Source organism: Brachyhypopomus gauderio, chromosome 9 (genome assembly GCF_052324685.1).
Source record: "Brachyhypopomus gauderio isolate BG-103 chromosome 9, BGAUD_0.2, whole genome shotgun sequence".
NCBI classification, from domain to species: Eukaryota; Metazoa; Chordata; class Actinopteri; order Gymnotiformes; family Hypopomidae; genus Brachyhypopomus; species Brachyhypopomus gauderio.
This window is the reverse complement of record NC_135219.1, coordinates 12,287,619-12,306,259: the sequence shown is the minus strand read 5'-3', so window position 1 is coordinate 12,306,259 and position 18,641 is coordinate 12,287,619. Positions and strand designations below refer to the sequence as shown.

General features: G+C 41.5%; 1 long non-coding RNA gene across 1 annotated transcript; it reads right to left on the bottom strand.

The window, feature by feature from the left end:
• Positions 1-16,072: 16,072 nt before the first annotated feature.
• Positions 16,073-18,619, bottom strand: LOC143522486 (uncharacterized). Its single transcript, XR_013133016.1, has 3 exons — positions 18,331-18,619; positions 17,451-17,493; positions 16,073-17,250 (listed from the first exon to the last, which is right to left on the bottom strand). It is a non-coding gene; the product is annotated as an uncharacterized LOC143522486 (long non-coding RNA).
• Between the last annotated feature and the right edge of the window lie 22 nt (positions 18,620-18,641).

The following is an 18,641-nucleotide window of genomic DNA, read 5'->3' as shown; positions in this document are numbered from 1 at the left end:
ACACTTAAACTAAGAGAAAACTGAAGTCCTTTTATTCACCATATTCTTCTGGCCAGTTTAGCAGCGCTATGTTAGCATATGGTTCCAGTTAGCTACCTGCAGCGGTCTGGGCACCAAATTGGCTGACACGATGATAAACATGCAAACACAATGTTCTAAACATGCTTAAATAAGATATCCGTGGTATTTATAGTTACATGTAGCTATAAAGTTCTCAAATATTACTTGGCTAACTCGCTACTCTTGGCCACGTAGATAACACAATGCTACTACACAATGCTTATTATCCAGTGGTAGGCCCCCAAAATGATACGTTTTGCTGCATTTATCTATAAGCATGTTTTCATCTATATATGTTTACTTCTGTGAGTGTCTTATTGTGTGTGTTCGCCTGTATTATTCATAGCACCTGTCCCTTCTGTCTTGTTATCTTCAGTGTATCTAGGTGTTTAGGTAGTTTATTCTTGTCTGTCTGATATGCAGTGTTGCGAATAACGTTAGGTAACGTCGTCATTTTGTCAGCAACGGGATAATATAATTAGTTACTTTTCCTGTCGTTACAACGCCGTTTACGTTACTGGTCATTAAAAGCGGTGCGTTACTATATATTGATATACTAACAGTAACCCGAGCGGACCGCTGCCCAGGCTAGTGAGGAGTAACAGATCTCGATAGGTCACAGTTCTCGGTGTAACACCTGTTTAACTTAACAAGTCAGTAAGCGATTGGCTAAGGCAGCGTTATGATAGCCAATCAGAGCCAGTGTTTTTACACGCGCACCGAAGCACGCGAGTGACACGACACAAACGGAGAAGAGGCCGAAATGGCGTCAGGTGCAAGCCGAAGAAAACTAGAACTTTCAAGGCGATATAAACATTATTTAAGAAAATACTTGAAGTTCCTGTCTAACAGACTGGGTATTTGATTAATTTAATTAAGAATAGAGGTTTTATTGTTAAGTTTACTTCTGTTGTAAACAAACCAGTTGTCTCAGGTTGAGAGAATTAAATTTAATTTCATAGATGTAAATGCAGTTTATATAGTGTAACTGTTTACTTTTGCTTTTTTTTCCCAAAGATTTGGGATTTTAAAGGATTTTATCCTGCACTGGTCTGTGGATGTGCAATAAATATCAAAAGTTAAACAATTTTCTGATCTACTCATTTCAACTGACTGAAAATTGCTTTAAAAAAAAAACGTAATTAATTCGCATATAACCTTTTTTTAACTGTAACGCAAATAGTTACTTTCCCTGGTAACGAGTTACTTTTATTATAGAGTAATTCAGTTACTAACTCAGTTACTTTTTTGAACAAGTAGTGAGTAATTATAACTAATTACTTTTTTAAAGTAACGTTCCCAACACTGCTGATATGTTTACCGTAAGTGTAAACTCATCTCGGCATCCCACATTCGCCCGCAGCATTGCAGATTGCCTAAAGCCCCCAGGATGCCTACATGAATGTAAGGCAAGATAAGGTATAAGGTGCTGGGCTCTCAAGTTTTGGATTCATGTCAGAGTGTGAGAGTTGTTGACGGGGGGTGGCGAACGTTAATTGTTGAGCGGGGGGGTGACGAACGTGAGTTGTTGAGCGGGGGGGGGGGGGGGGGGGTTGGTGGCGAACGTAAGTTGTTGAGGGGGGGGGTGGTGGCGAACGTAAGTTGTTGAGGGGGGGGGGGGGGTGGCGAACGTAAGTTGTTGAGCGGGGTGGGGGGTTTGTATATCGCGATCGATCGCCAGTGGAGGGCGACATAGATATGGATCGGAGGTAAATAAACTAGATTTTTTTTTCTCGGCGTGTGAAATCGGAAATGTGGCGTGTGAGCGTGTGAAGACGGTCAAATGCGTGTGTCACACGCTCAATGCGTGAGACTTGAGAGCCCTGCTGTCGTACCTCTCCTGCCCGCCCCATGACATGAGAGCAAACGCTCCTGGCAAGGTAGTTCGGTTTGTGGAGTAGAACTGGCTGGCTGGGTCCCAGTGGAACTATACTGGTCTCTCAATCAGGGGGAGGACCTACCAGCCTGCGAGGGGTTCTTTTCCGCGGCCACCTAGTTCTTCTCAGGAGGGCCGAGCGTTGGTGTTGGGGCAGTTTGCGTTTGAAGAGTAGGACTCTGCCCAGTACGGCGGGGCGTACCAGAATTGGTCCAACCTCTCTCTCTCTTTCCTCCCTCGCCTCTGAGGAGGAGAAGCCCGTCCCGGAGTACACCCCCAAAGGTCCGGAGGAGGAGCCCATCATCTTTAGGGGAGCTGCAGGCCTGATAGTGCAGGGGATCGCATCTCCAGGGCAGGGTGTGGAAAGAGGGGAGTCCCCCACTCCCCAGTTCCTCCTCCTCCTCCTACGAGGAAGCATCTCAGAGATGGAGGCAGAGCCCCTACAGAGAAACTGCCAATCCTGGAAATAACTGGTCCCAGCGGTTTTGTGCTTTGGTCCCTGCCCTTCGTTGCAGGTTCCGAGAGCCACTCCAAAGGCTTGGAAAATAATAATTAGAACATTCTAATTAAAACATAAATTGGAAGCATTCTCAAACATCACTTTAACAAAAAAATAATTCAGTGTTTTGAGTGCCTCTCGGATTCATATGTTTAGTAAATACTTTCACAAAACAGAGGGTTTGAATTTTCACCTGGATGTATAATTTTTTCTCCTGGATGTATTCTAATTTCTCTTGGACTACATAGATCTGTGTATAGAAATATAAAACCAGGAGAAAAAAGTCCTGTGTTCTTCTATTGCATTTCTTTTCCCATAAATTGGTTTAGATTTTTTCATTATCATTACTGGCTTGTCACACTCGAAACTCATCAAAGCCATCCACTTCTCAGAAAATTACAGATTGCTGTAACACATTTCATACAGTAAAAGTGTATTATTCATCTTGAACCATTAAAAATGTGGCATTGTGTTGATTTGTCTTTATATGATACTGAGTAGGAGGAAAGGGTATTTACTGACGTTTTGTATGCTCTGCAAAAAAAACAAACAAAAAAAAAACAACAGGACACAAACCATAACGCAAACAAACACCACCAAAAAAAACCTTGAACCTTTGTTACTGTTAGAATGTCTTAGAATGGAAATCTGATCTAGCCATCCAAAGTCCAAACAGTATCACTGACACTGCTGCATGCTGGAAGTTCAGCTGGAAGGTTTAAAGGCATGTTTATGTACATATATGACACAGCTCAAGATCCAAAACATGCAATTGTTTTGAAACAATTATTCTCTGATTTGTAATTTTGTCTTAATAAAGGATGGAATGCAAATTTGTCACTGAAATAATTTCTTTGATCGTGTTTTTTTATGACGTGTGAGGAACAATGTGAAATGTGATCCCAGGCCACGTCTCTTTGTGGATTTACAGTAACCTTTACATACCTGGCAGGGTCAGGGAGCGTGGGAGGTACAGAAACTCGCTTCTATCAGGCAGATGACTAGAAACTTTCACTGCTCTCCTGTCTAACTTGACCTTTTAATTCCCCATTATTTAAAGACTGCTAGGACACATTCAAATGCCTCTGAGACATAATGAACATAGATGAGTTTTCTCTCAATATCCTCTCCCTCTTTTTGTAGTTATTATTATTATTATTATGCAGCCTTTTAATCAATATGGAAATGGAAAAGATTCACAAGGTCAACAATGTGTAGGTCCCATGGCCCAACGCTGCATGAGTGAACAGTTCAAATGGGGTGACTGGCCACTGTGTCTGCAGTCTTTAAACAATGAACAACTCTTAAATACAGCTCTTAAAATAAATGAATAAATATAAAATGGCTTAACCTTTGCTCATTTATTTGCTAAGGGCGCACCTCTGTGACCTCTTTGAATGTTGTACTTTGGAGAGCCACCATGCCAGTAAATAGGTGTTGCGTTATCACTTTTCCAGGGAGGGACAGCAACCACGTTGTTCACTGTAGTAAGCTGAGGACGATGCAAATGCAACAGCATGCAAACCAAAAACAGTAATAGAATACATTTTTGTTGGGCTGCCCTAACTAACAAACACTTTAATATCAAAAGGTTTAAGAGCTAAAGACATTTTACTTCTACTTACAAAAATAACTCCAACTGTCTGTCTAACTTCTGAGCGAAAAGAAGGCCTGCCCCTTTGCCTAGATTGACTAGACATGGGTTACCTCAGTGTATACCAACTCATGGGTAATGTGGACCAATCAGCTCTCACTACTGCCACAGCTGCACCTGCACAGCACCAAAGGGCAATTGCATCACATAAAACTAAACTGAACTATAGACTACATTGCATAATGTGCCTAAAGGTCAAATGATGCATTTTTGATAAGAGCCCATAAGTATGACAGACGTTAAAAAGAGCACAGATGGGACATCGAAAGGCATACGGCTCGAAATGTATTCTCATACCTGATCTCCAGAGAGTAGAAGACCATGCAACCTCTACATTCTCTACATCAGACAAGCACAAAACACGTATTATTTCAGCTCATGTTAGTAGTTGCTATACATTATGATACAAGCCTGCACTGTAAATATCTATGGCCAAGACCTAAACAGGAAGTGAGGGGGGGGTCACAGGAAATCAGCTGACCCTTGTGGCTGAGGGCTTCTTCGACATGGCAACTTATGTCTTGCTCTAAGTTAAGTCAAGCAAGAAGCAACCGCCGTGTCAAAACTGAACTGATACCTACAATAAATGCGCAGAAAATTACCCCCAGGTTGTCTTACCCTTGGAACTATGCCAAGCCTTGTGGCCAGTAACCGTAAGAAGGAGATGTGGAGGAACGAGGACGATAAGACAATATTACTTTTTCCTTTTTTTGTAGGTGAGTTCTTTTTTTTTATGTTAACGCCTCGCATTGGATGGAAAGTGGACATCCTGTGACGTACATCCCACCGCCAAATTTCCCAAATACATAAGAACGGAAAGCTAAATGTCAGATAGCTCAGATTACATTTATAACACACTCTGTGGAGTGCAAGCTACATCATCGTGCATGATTTCCTGTTTTATGATATTTGCTGTTGTATCACTTAAAGGGGAGGTATGATAAACAGTGTATGAAGTGTATTAGTGCATGTCCCAAAGCATAATTTTGTATTCAAATGGATCAGAACACATGGCCATAAGAATATGAACACTGCAAATCTCAGCAAAGGAGCAGATTTATCTTTTCAAGCAGTGCTAGATATACCAAGGACTGCCTCTCACTCTTTACATATTTATAGAGGTCAGAACTCAGAAAGACTTTATTGTCATACATTGTACAAGTGCAAGGTATGAAATTACATTTCCCTGGGGCCCAGTGTTAAAGCACCGGGAGCCCCGAGCAGCCGCAGCATCTAAGACGCACTGCCAGCTACTCAGGATGTGGGAGAAACATAGAGAGATAACACTACTGGTCCTACTGGAAATGATCAAATATTATACTTGTTATATTATATTATATATGTTATTTATAAATATAGAGAGTAGGCAGTGAACAGTAAAGTGTCTGTTGTGGCACAGGCCCAGGGCATTGGCCTTAGTGTGTATGTTCTTGAAGTCGACTTAGTTACTATGCTAGAACTACTGCTGCAATGGTACTAGCATGCTCTTTTAATATAATCGCAGGGGAAAAACATTTTCATACTTGGAAAAATGTAGTCTGTCGCCTAATTGTGGTCTAACTGTGACTTGAATCTAATGTGACGGCACTTTCCAAATGAGCAGTTTCCTTTACTCTTGTAATGGAATAATCTTCTATTTTCTCCTCCCTCTTTAGTTTGTAATCATTTCTGCTACATTGTAACATTATTTAACATTGTAACATTGTAACAATTAATTTAACTGTAAGATTCCATGAGATATAGCTAAATGTAACAGTAACTAATGTAGGGTAATAAAGTGCCATAGAAGTGCTATATTATTACTGTTAATAGCCTAACTGTAGCTATCTACTGAGTAGACGGATATAATTACTAACAATGCACTAACAATGCATGAATTCCAGCTATTATCCTTATGTAATTTTAATATTCATGTAATTTTCAGTTGCAATCAGTACTCACCAGCTACTATATGGTCCAGTGCTGAAAACGTTCCTCAGAGATTGTAGACCATGTTTAAATATTGACATCATGCATTTGCTGCAGATTTGTCAGTTGCACAGCCATAATGCAAATCTCCTGTTCCACCACATCCCAAACTGGATCTACTGGATTGGGACTGTAGAGGCCAGTGGAGTAGATTGAACTCATTGTCCCAAATGATGCATTATCTTGTTGGAAGTAGACATCATATTATGACTATGCTGTGGTCATAAGGCGATGGATATGGTTAGTAACTCAGGTGGGCCGAGGCATTTGAATGATGCTCAGTTGGTATTAAAGGGCCTAATGTGTGCCAAGAAAATATTATCCACCTCACCATTACACCAGCGCCATTACACCAGCGCCATTACGCCACCACCATTACACCAACACCATTACACCACCACCATTACACCACCACCAGCAGCAGACTGAACCATTGATACAGTGCAGCATATTGTCCAAAATGTCTTGGTATGTTGAAGCATTCAGAGTTCCTTTCACTGGAACTAAGGGGCCAAGCCCAGCTCCTGAAAAACAACCCCACACCATAATCCCCCCTCCACCAAACTTTATACTTGGCACAACGCAGTCAGACAAGTACCGTTCTCTTGGCAACCACCAAACCTGGACTGGTCCATTAGATTGACATATGGAGAAGTGCGATTTATGCGTCTCCACTGCTCTAGAGTCCAGTGGCGGCGTGCTTTACACCACTGCATCCGACGCTTTCCTTTAATACGAAGGCCGAACATGAAGTTTGGATGTCTGTAGTGATTTACTCTGCAGAAAGTTGGCAACCTCTTCGTACTATATGCTTCAGCATCCACTGAGCCCCGCTCCGTCAATTTAAGTGGCCTACCACTTCGTGGCTGAGTTGCTGTCGTTCCCAAACACTTCCATTTTCTTATAACACAGCTGACAGCTGACTGTGGAATATTTAGGAGCGAGGACACAGGTGACATCCTATCACAGTTCCACACTGGAATTCACTGAGCTCCTGAGAGAGACCCATTCTTTCACAAATGTTTGTAAAAACAGTCTGCATGCCTAGGTACTTAATTTTAGACACCCGTGGCCATGGAAGTGTTTGGAACACCTGATTCCGATCATTTGGATGGGTGTAAGAGCCAATAAGGACTCAGAACATGCTCATAACTTTTTTGAGTAATTACAAAGTAGTGTTCATTTATTAAGTTATTTTGTGGTACGTACGTCTGTTTGAATGTAACAGTTATAAGTTTATATGATGTCATAGTTTACAGTTTACAGGACTCTTATTGGATGTAACCCCTTTAACGAGTCAGAGTCTGAATGTCAGAGTTGGAACAGCACAGTTTGATTTGATTTAATGTCTTGAGAAAAAGTTTATAAAAGAAAATTTTATTGTCATGTCATTCGCATCCAAGAAAATTGCTTTTTAGACAGACTCTCACATGTTGTGGTACAAAGGAGCGAAAATATGGAGTGCCATTACAATGGGTGAGTGAATACTTTTGGCAATATAGTGTATGAGTCAACTGGTTGGCAACCCTCAAGAAACCGGCCCTGTACCAAAAAATGACACTAAAAATCTAGTCAGTTGACTTTACTGTTAAATACAATTAAGGTGATAATGAAAACATTTTAAATACTTGTAACTGTTCAAAATATTATAGGAAAAGGATGCATTAACATATTGTTGCCATGTCAGAAAAGATCGCAGGTCTCTGTCCAGTTTGGTTCAATCTTGGGGTTTCCGACTTTCAAAATATGCTGTTAGTCAAAACCTCCACAACCAGAAGAATTTTGCAAGAGTGCTACAGATGAAGCCTATTCATTAGGGGTGTCATAATTTCGATATTCAATCGAAATAGATCGAAATTATGTCACGATCTCGAGCCTCGAAGTCAAAAAGAGGATCGACGATCCCTCCCTCTAAGCTACGCAAGCACCCACACTATGCAAAGTAAAGCCTGGTTTATACTTGACGCTTCGCGAGTGGCGCGAGGGTCCCCACGCCGAAAATGACATAATCATGGTGGCTCCGCCCGTGCTCGCGCGCGCCGCGCTTCAGCGCAATGAAGCAAGTCATGTTTGCTGGGCTCATACAACTTTACAAGGTGGAATTAAAGCACTTGTATGTCACTTTCAAGGTCCATTTAAATAATTCCCAGCACATTAAACCTAATTAAGTTAAATATTTATACATATACTCGTAATGATTTGAAACAATTCGCTTTTTCATCACATTAATGGTTGTTTATTTTCAAAACGCCCAATCTTAATGTCTTCACGTTCTCTCATGTTTCGCTCTGGAATTACAAGCTCCTCATATTTATTAACGTAATACAAGAGAACTGTTCAGTCAGACAGCTATTTGTTGTGAAACTAAGTAGTTACAATTTTTTCAAGTACTTTAGCCTAAATTCCAGCACTTTTTAAACCTGGAACACAATGCAACATTAAAATTCATCAGGTAAATGTTCCAACTTCCTTCCCCTGTTTTTGAGGGGTGTTTCTTTATACTACCACATATCGTTTCAGACAACACTGCAAAGAATGTGATGCGCCAAGTATAAACGCCTCCGCTGCTCGTGCAAGTTCACGTGAGGTGTGCGGAGTCGCGCTATGGTATAAGGGTTGCGAAAGTATAAGGGTTGCATCTTACAACTAAACTGTTACCCTCCATGTATGAAGACACTAAAGAAATAGTTTTTTTAAGAAATGTTGTAGGATAGAGTTTAGTTTGTAAAGGCTCTATTTGTTCTATTATTTTGTACTGTTCCTGTATTTTTCTATTATTTATTTTATGTTGCACATTGCTGTTTTAATAGTGCACATTAATAGATAGCAGGTGCCCTCTGTGACCTCTCATTTTTGTTATTATTATTTGTTTGTTTTTGTTGTTTTCCACTGAGAACAAGATTGTTACATTTATCTTAATAAAATTATTTAAATTTGACCATTAGTGCCTAATGTGGTGTATTACAGATTACTTGTATCAATTTGCATCACTTATATCAAACCCATCTTTTGAAATAAAACTGGCATAGGCCTCTCTGCTGTAAATCGAGAATTGAATCGAATCGTGACCATGAAATCGAAAATACAATCGAATCGAGGATTTAGAGAATCGTGACACCCCTACTGTTCATTTTGTCATGAATAAGCTTAAAGACAAAAATGTCAGAGGTGGCGACCGTAAAATGGACACAAATTAAGTGTTATATCGCGATCTATCGATCGCCAGTGGTTGGCGCCAGAGCGAACCAGTAACTGATTGAATCATAGATGTGGATCAGAGGTAAATAAACTAGATTTTTTTTTCGGCCTGAGATATCGGAAGTGTGGCGTGAGAGCGTGTGAAAACGGTCAAATGCGTGTGTCTCACGCTCAATGCGTGAGAGTTGGCAACCCTGTGGCTGCAGAAACACAAACCTTTGCAATTACCCTCTCACTCACCATTATACCCAATAAAAAAAACCTTGTGTTGTGTATTGAAAAATGTCCTCAACAAGTGAACACCCATAGTCACTATTTAAAATGCACATGCAATGAGTTTGGCGCCAGTTCCGGTATCTCTGTAACTCTTTAGAGTTCTCAACCTTTTTTGCTCTATTGTCAGCAGTTTTTATATTGTTTGACGTCTTTTTTTTATATTGGATAACGTCAAAGAGAGCCCTCATCTCTCACTTACTGTCTGTCACGTTACATAATTCTAGTATTATTAAGATTTTGGGAAACAAGGCCTTCCCAAATAGATAGATGATGAGTATAGATGATGAGTCAACCAACACCCCTCAAGTGTTCTCCAACCTTGTTAAATGTTACAGAAAACAACCTTGTTCGGCTGTTCATTCTAATGAGAATGCTTTTCAAAACTAGATTTTTTACTATGTTACTAGAGAATACTTTTTCATTAAAAAACTACTTTTTTATTGCCAGTCAGCTCAAGGCCTTATACAAATACCTAAGAATCCAGAATGAGAAGAAAAGCAGTCAACAGACCTTCTGCAGGTGTGATATGCAAGGCGACTGGTATAAAAGTATAAAGTGAGTAGTGTTGGATGAGACAAATAACCTCCATGAGCAACAGTTGCCAAGGCTTCAAAGAGAATGGTTCAGACAAGCAGGGGATGTGGACAACATGGAAATAAAGGAAATCAAGACTGAAGCAATGCACATGGGAATTAGAGAAGCTGGAATAAGACGTTGGCCATAGATCAGCGGAAGCAGTGCATTATCATACCAGGCCCAAGGAGCTGTCAAGAAACCACGTAATTCAGCACGCAATGGATACCATGGAGATACCATGGAGATACCATGGAGATACCATGGATACCCTGGGGTAAGGAAGGTGGAGGGGAAGTGGCAGGAGGGGATTGTAAATTAAATCAATAAAGAAATAAAGCCTAAAAATATAAATAATAACAACATTAATAATAAAACTTTTTTAGAGCCTCATGGAGATCATCTTGTACTGAGATATAAAAGAAAGTGTCAGGGAAACACCCTCAAATGGGAAACACAGGAAGTGACAGGAGACAATAAAAGTTCTTATATCCTGTGGTTCTTTCAGAACAGGAAACTACAGTGGTGACAGACTGATTAAAGAGCTGTTTCTGTCTTCTTAAAATTCCAATTGTTCAATCCTTACCTACTTGTTAACGACTTCACATTTTCACATGTGAATATCATTTTTAAATGTTTGAATTGAGCCTGGAAATAATGGTTTAAACACCACCGTGTATTTTAATATCATTTATTTTTACAGTCCCACATCACTTTCCAAGGCCTGCACAACTCTATTCTTAGCTCACAGCTATTAAGACTTGAGAATAAAACCTTCCTCCATACCATTATGGAAATGTGTAAATATAACTATGGATTACCTAAAGAAGTCAGAGATGGTGCTTTTGCTGATGTTTTTGTATTTTACCTGATCAGAGAATGAACATGCAGAACTTCATGCTCACTTCATAATTCACCAAGATGACGCCGAGACCACTTCCCTTGTTAAATATCCTCCACTAACTATTTTTGCAACATAAATATATTTCAATAAATATTTCATTACTACTTCTCTTTTCTGATGGCAGAAAGAATGGATTACTTTGGGGAAATGGACATAAGTTCAACTGTGTTACTTCAGTTGTTCCCATGGGGTCAGTGTTGACACTGGTTTTATTTTTTGTTACAGTAATACAGCTTTATTAGTTTAATATTTGTCCTCAGCATGGATTTGTTCTTCATCTCTTCAGTGATTGTCAATGGACACGTTAGCTGGATTTATGTAATGTAAATATGATTTTAGGTTTTTAGGTTTAGGTTTTTAGTACATTTTTATGTTTCTGAAGTTCTTATTTGTCATAATTCTCCTTCTTGTTATCAGATTAAGAAATGCTGCAGCTTGGATTACTGAAGCTTTTCCTGTCAAAGTTTTAAAGACATTTCCCTAGGAGATTATTTATTTAATTATGCTTGTTTATGTTTCTTCTGTTACTGTGTCACGTTGAGGCCCCCGGCCCCTCCCCTTTGGGCGTGTGTATTCGTAGTCCACGTGCCTTGTCTGCGTCAGTGGTACTCTGTGGTGATGGCTATGTTGTGTGAATAATGTGTCTCACCTGTGAATCGTCTCGTAATCACGTGGGGCTAATGTGGTTTGTCTATTTAATGTGCGCTTGCGCAGTGTCCTGTGCTCGTCGTTGTCTAAAGTCTACACGTTGCTGTGTCTGTGTATTGTTCTCCGTGCGCTATTGCGCAATCTTTGTTAAAATTAAAAGTGACGTTTGCTGCTATAGAGGGATTCTGTGTCTCGTCCTTCACGCCGCACCCATCGTCACAGAACGACGAGCCATCTGAGACACCAAGTGGAAAATGCCAGGCTATAAACCAAAGCCAAAAAAGGGGAAGAAACCCAGCAAGTGGCATCACCGATCTTCTCCCTCTCCTCCACGCCGCAAAGCCCTGCCGACTCTGGCGCAGCTGACGCTGGACCCTGAGTGTGCGTACCTGCTGTGCGCGGCTCGGGAAACTTCCATACCCGAGCTGGCCGAAGAATATCGCCGGACAGCTGCTCGGGTGTGGGTAGAGAGGCACCCCTCTCCTTCTCGGGAGCTGTCGCCCCTGCGGGTGGGCATCCTCGAGCTGGAGGAGGACCCCCCCGGTCGAGAGGAAGGCTCCTCTCCGCGCCAGGAGGCTGTGCCTACACAGGAGCAGCTGGAGCAGGATCCTGTCTGCGCTTTCCAGCTGGCCGCGGCACGGAGGATGCAGTACCCCGAGTTGGCAGAGGAGCTCCGCGAGGGGGCGGTGCGGATTTGGCGTGAGCGCCAGCGACGCCCCTCTCCAGCATGCGCCCTCTCGCCTCTGAGGGTGGACTCCTGCGTCTACGGGGCTGTCGAGTCCACCCCGGAGAACGAGTTCGGAGAGGGGGACTCCGAGGAGGAGCAGGACGAGGAGGATTATCCTCCGTCCATCTACTCCGCTCCCACCGTGGACTATGTTGCGGAGGGGGAGGAGGAAGAGGAGTACCCTCCGTCCAAGAGCGACGCGTCTACCGTCGACTACAGGGAAGAGGAGGAGGAAGAGGAGGAGTCGGAGGAAGACGACTACCTCCCTCCGTCCGTAGTTCCCACTCCCTCCGTAGAGGAGGGCAAGGAGGAGGAGCAAGAGGGCTATCCTCCGTCCGTGGGCTCGGAGATGTCCGAGTTCGCGGACAGCAACCTCTACACCGAGGAAGACGCCTACACGGAGGAAATGGAGGAGAGCCTTCCCTCCTCCGTGGGGACTGTAAAGGGGCGGAGGACTCCGGGGGAGAACGCGCCCTCCAGATCCTCCGGGGCCAGCCCCATGGACTGTTCCCAGGGTGAGAGCCCGGCAGAGTCCATGGAAGGGATCCTGGAGGGTGAGGAGGAGAAAATGGACATAGCGGAGGAGCTCCCCCACGCTGCACCTGGCACGTCCGCCAGCCACGCTGCACCTGGCACGTCCGCCAGCCACGCTGCACCCGGTGGAGGGTTCGCAGCGAAGGCAGGAGGAGGATTGCCCAACGCAGCGCCAGCAGCTCCTGATAACTCTCCCCTACTCGCTCTCCTCCTGGCGCGCAGCCTGGCGCCAATGTCGTGTGTGTGTGTACCAGTGTTTGTTAGTCTCCCCATTTGTGTGCCTAACCCATTCTTCCCTCTCATGCCACTGTGTGTAAGCGTGCCTGTGTGTGTGTTTGTGACCGTGCCGTTTAGTGTGTCGAACATTTTTTCCCAGGGAGGGTGTGCTAGGCGATTCATGACGGATGCTTCACCAAGGGCGGTCACCTCCCAGACGCAGGACTGAGCGCGTCGGATCCGCCCATCGTCATGGATTCGGGGCACTCGGTCCTGTTGGCACCCCGGGACGGGTAGTGCCCTTGGAGGGGGCGTCTGTCACGTTGAGGACCCCGGCCCCTCCCTTTTGGGCGTGTGTATTCGTAGTCCACGTGCCTTGTCTGCGTCAGTGGTACTCTGTGGTGATGGCTATGTCGTGTGAATAATGTGTCTCACCTGTGAATCGTCTCGTAATCACGTGGGGCTAATGTGGTTTGTCTATTTAATGTGCGCTTGCGCAGTGTCCTGTGCTCGTCGTTGTCTAAAGTCTACACGTTGCTGTGTCTGTGTATTGTTCTCCGTGCGCTATTGCACAATCTTTGTTAAAATTAAAAGTGACGTTTGCTGCTATAGAGGGATTCTGTGTCTCGTCCTTCACGCCGCACCCATCGCCACATACTGTTTTCTTTCATTGCAGTTTGAAAGTGCTTATGTGATGATGGTTATAAAAGTACTTTATACAAATTAAATGTTATTTTTACTCTTTTATTCTCATAATTCATCAGTGACACAGTTTAATGAGTTTAATGTTACCAGTATTTTGTAATTCAAAAACTTTATCCTTTCTGTTTAACATGTTTGATCTAGTCAGTTCACACCCTTAAAGTAAATCATGGCCTATGAAGGCCTATTTTCCTGTGTGCTTTTGAAACTATGGAAATAAGTTGTACATATACAAATACAAAAATATATAAAAGTTTGTGAATAAGCTTTTTTCTAAACAGTGATGAAACAGTGATGAAATTGTCCAAAAATGACATCACCATCATGTGGTTTGCGCAAACAGTTGAATCATAAATCATTTTTAATATTGCACATCATTGAATAGGCAAACAATACTAAACGCACATTAATCACACACAGCCTCCCCTGTAGTCACTGACTTTCTGGTTAAAGTGAAAGGGTGGGTGTGTGTTTCTAAAAAACAGAAAGACAGAGAAGAGCGTGTGTTATAGTGAGCTAGATCTTTTGAGTAGGAGTTTACATGTATGTGCATGGGACACTGGAACAGGTTTTTCAACACTGACTGGAGTCATTCTATTCTGCTGCAGGTGCTTTGCTGAAATGCTGAGATGAGAAATGTCTGTTTACTGAAGCTTTCTGCCACCTCTCCCGTCACACTTCCTCTGTGGTAGCGTCATGGTTTCCTTGGTAACCTGTCTCATGTCCTTCGTTCCTGCTTAGCTTTATGTTGTTTCTAATCTCCACCTTTGATTGCTTCCAGCTATTGTGTTGTTCCCTGTTTATTTACACCCCGTGTTTTCTCTGCTTCATATGAGGTCATTGATTTTGGCACTGCAGGCCACTGCAGGCCAGCACAGTCTGCACTGCACTCACACACCTGATTGTCTGCCAAACAAGAAGCTGTTTGACTTTATGGTCCTATATTAAAGAAGCAAGACATCATTTCAGAGATAGGGTATTTGGGGTGGCAGGACGTTGTGTTAGTTAACATGTTTATGATGAAGATGTAATAGTTCTATTACAGGCTAACAAACAATAGTTATAGGCTAGTCATTCATTCATTCATGCAAGAATCTTTCTTTAAGGTTTAATTTGAACAAAAAAGAAAATGTGTTTATCATGATTAACACTACTACTATCAGCTATATAAAGTCAACACATATTTGAACTGAAAGACACAAAATGCAAAATGTCAATAAAGTTTCTAGTTTGACTGAGAGAGTGAGAGGCAGAAGTTCTTGCCAATTGCTTTTATGATGTAAGAACGCACTTTGGTCAAGGTTAGATTATACAGCCACTGCAATAAGGACTCAGACATGCAGAGGGTTGAAACTGTTTAGAGGGTCTTAGTCTCATTCCATAGCAAAGGAAAAGAGAAAGGCTTTGTAGAAATGTCTTGCAGCATGTAGGCGTGTACAGATCACTGACGGATTACTGTCGTACAAATTCTCTGAAAATTATTCACTGAAAATGAGACACCGGCATTCCAGTCCTGCATTTCACCATGAACTGTGCGAATGTATTAGCAACTACCAGCATGCACTAGGACGCACCAGCACCTACACAACCCTGGGTGTGCACCAGCACCTACACAACCCTGGGTGTGCACCAGCATAGTCTGGCACTACACACAACCCGACACAGTAGGGAGAGGCACCCGAGGAGTGTGATGTCACTGTGGGATTTCCCTACACTACAGATAGCACAGTCCTCAGTGATTGGACCACAGACAAACTGCACAGTAGTGGTTTTTCCCGATACATTAACACAACCGCAATCACGGGAAGCCACTGGAAAACATGAAGAAGTGGATGGATGTATGTGAGATAGGAAAGGCTGAATATGTGTGATCAGCATTCTAGGTGAGCTTTGAGGATCTCCTGCTGCTGTAGAGATAGCTGGCTAAGACTGAGAAGCATGAGGTCAGTCTCTCTCTGGATTAAGAAAACAGATGAATACTCCTCATGTCATATAAGAGAAAGAAACCTGATTAGTACCTAATCAAATTACACATTAGAGATCTTTATCAGGTCTCATGCAATATTGTGCTCTGCCCTGTGTATATATTTTTTTGTTGTTGTTGGTGGTGGTGGAGGTATTTAGGTTTGTTGTTTGTATTTGATGTACCTTCTTGTGCAAACAGTAAATAAAAAAACTATTATTAAAAACATGAATGCACAGACAACAGACAAATGTAGGTTAGATTGTTTTAATGATCCAATAGTGAATCAAGAATATCACAAAACTAAGGAAATACAGCACTTAGAGAAACTCAGTGTGTTGGCTTTACCCCAGCCATGAATAGCCCTTTCTCAGGGAAACCATACTGAATAGGGAGTCCCCTGTGATGCACCAACCTCTCCACCAGGTGCTGAGAGGAAACTCTAGTCAGTTCAACTTTGACCTTGAGCCTAATTCACAGTATCCACAGTAACAATGTTAAGCATTTATGCTAAAGTAATTACAAAAAAGTATTATGAAACATAGGTCTATAGTAAACAGGATGATTTTTACATTTTTAAACAATAATTCCTGGATTATCATCTATACTTATTAATTTAAATATAAAATTAAATAATGAACATATGCTTACATATTTTTTGTATAATCTTCTGATCCATACAGTCCTTACTGATCACAGAGTTAAAATAGCAGACACTTTTAAACTTTTAAATTACATTAAAAAAAAAAAGAAAAAAAGAAAGTTTTTTTTCTTTTAACAATATGTCTCTCCTCAACTCCTCCCCCTTCCTCCTCTACCAGATGTTTACCTGGCCTATTTAAATTCTGGCTCTGTTTGAAATAGCCTACTACATACTGCATACTGCTTAATGCACTAAGCCTATACTGTATGCTGGGTCCCCATAGCAATATAGTATTCTCATCACTGCATATGGCATACTGATTTGTAGTAGTATGTAGTAAGCAGTAGGCTGAATGGTAGACTATTTCGTTAACACCTGTCCTCCCCTTAAACTGGGGTTACTACACAACATTTACAAGGTCCTTGGCTAGTAAACAAAAGGTTGACAGTCCAGGTCTTGCTGACAAATTGCCACTGTTGACCCTCTGAATGAAGATCTCCATCATAAACTACTTCAAACAATCAAAACTTTAAACTCAGTTTTTTTTTCATCAACATCACCACAATTGATCTTCAAGTACACCAGAGTATTTTTCATCAGTTCGACATTAAAGGCCATGATATCAACTGTATCTGTGTCATCAGTATAATTTTTAATTTGATATAGTATGTTGTCATCCTTATCCCAGCATAAACGGATGTCCTTTCGGCACTTCTTGTTGCTCTTGTTCTTCAAGTGCAGTCTACTGTAAATGGTGTAGTTCCCATTTTGTTGTGTTGTGAAGACATTTTGTTTGTTTTGTGCTTCCTCTGTGAACAAATCATCACATATTATTACTTACAGTGTGAATGTTAACCAATCAGGGAGCACTTTCCCATGTGGTAATCAGTACCTTTTATTCAAAAGACTAGACTGTATACACAAACTCATTCCAGGTGGAATAATCAGAATATAATCCAGATAAACTCTTAAATGTTTTAAATTGTTAAAACATCACTGCCAGAATTACCTGAGAGATTGAATTTCTGGACGCTGTATTTCTGGTTTACTGCCTGTGAAAGATAATTGAGATTATGATGTCATCGTTGGCAAACCCAGGTTGTGGCTACAGATATGCTGTTCTTCAATAACGATTTGTATTGAGGTGAAATGCGAGCAAAACGAGTAAAATAGATCTGTGATTTCAATCACCAGGACTGCACATAACATACTCCACTCACATGTAAACATACTCCACTCAAACATAAACACACTTCACTCAAATGTAATCTCTAACACATGGTGTCATTGTTTATCAGTCTCAGAATTTCTGTGCAATATTCAAAACAATGGAAATGGTGATGATAATACACCAGTGCATAACTGTAAACTAAAACTAGTGAATGTCACATAAATACAGAAATGTTCTTAGCATGAATTGGTGAAATCTCCTATTGATAGGCTTTTTGCTAGATTAAAGTATTTTAATTGCTTGTCTTGATAAGTTTTCTTGCTTAGGTTGCAATGATGATGAAAGTGTTGGGTTTATGATGGCACTCTCAAAAATAAAGGATGTAATCAATCTAATTTTAAAACAGATTTTACTTAATTAACTAAATTTAGTTATGCTTTTTGTGTAGTGTAGTAGTGTTGTAGTAACCCCCGAGTGACAGTGATGTTACAGGATTCAAATCTTGGTTTTTGATTCTATCTGGGCAATTATTTAATAGTATCAATCAATTATACTTATATTTATTATTATAATTATTATTATCATTTATTAATATCATCGTCATCATCATCATCATCGTCGTCATTATTATCATTATCACAAGTCTAGTGATTCAAAGTCTTTAGTGTGTACACATTCAAAGCAGATACACGGAAGACAGAAGGATCAGGAGTCTCACCTGTGAAGAGGTGCACACAAGGTTCATGAAGAAGGCAAATCCAGCAATGCCCCCAGCCAGGAGCAGCAGCAGAAGGACCCCCACCACAATCCTGCCACCACACCGGTGGTCCCTGCTCTCAAGGATGGATGCCGAGGTCTTAGATGAGTTCCTGGGTAGCTGAGCTTCAGGGATGAGAATGTTTGTCTCCATCATGGTGGAATTAATGAGCATCTCCTGTTCTGCCAGACAAGGTATCTTATATGGGAAGTGTCTGCCCACTCATTCCTCTGGTCTCGTATTCACAAGAGCTACTTTATAGCTGGTGAAAC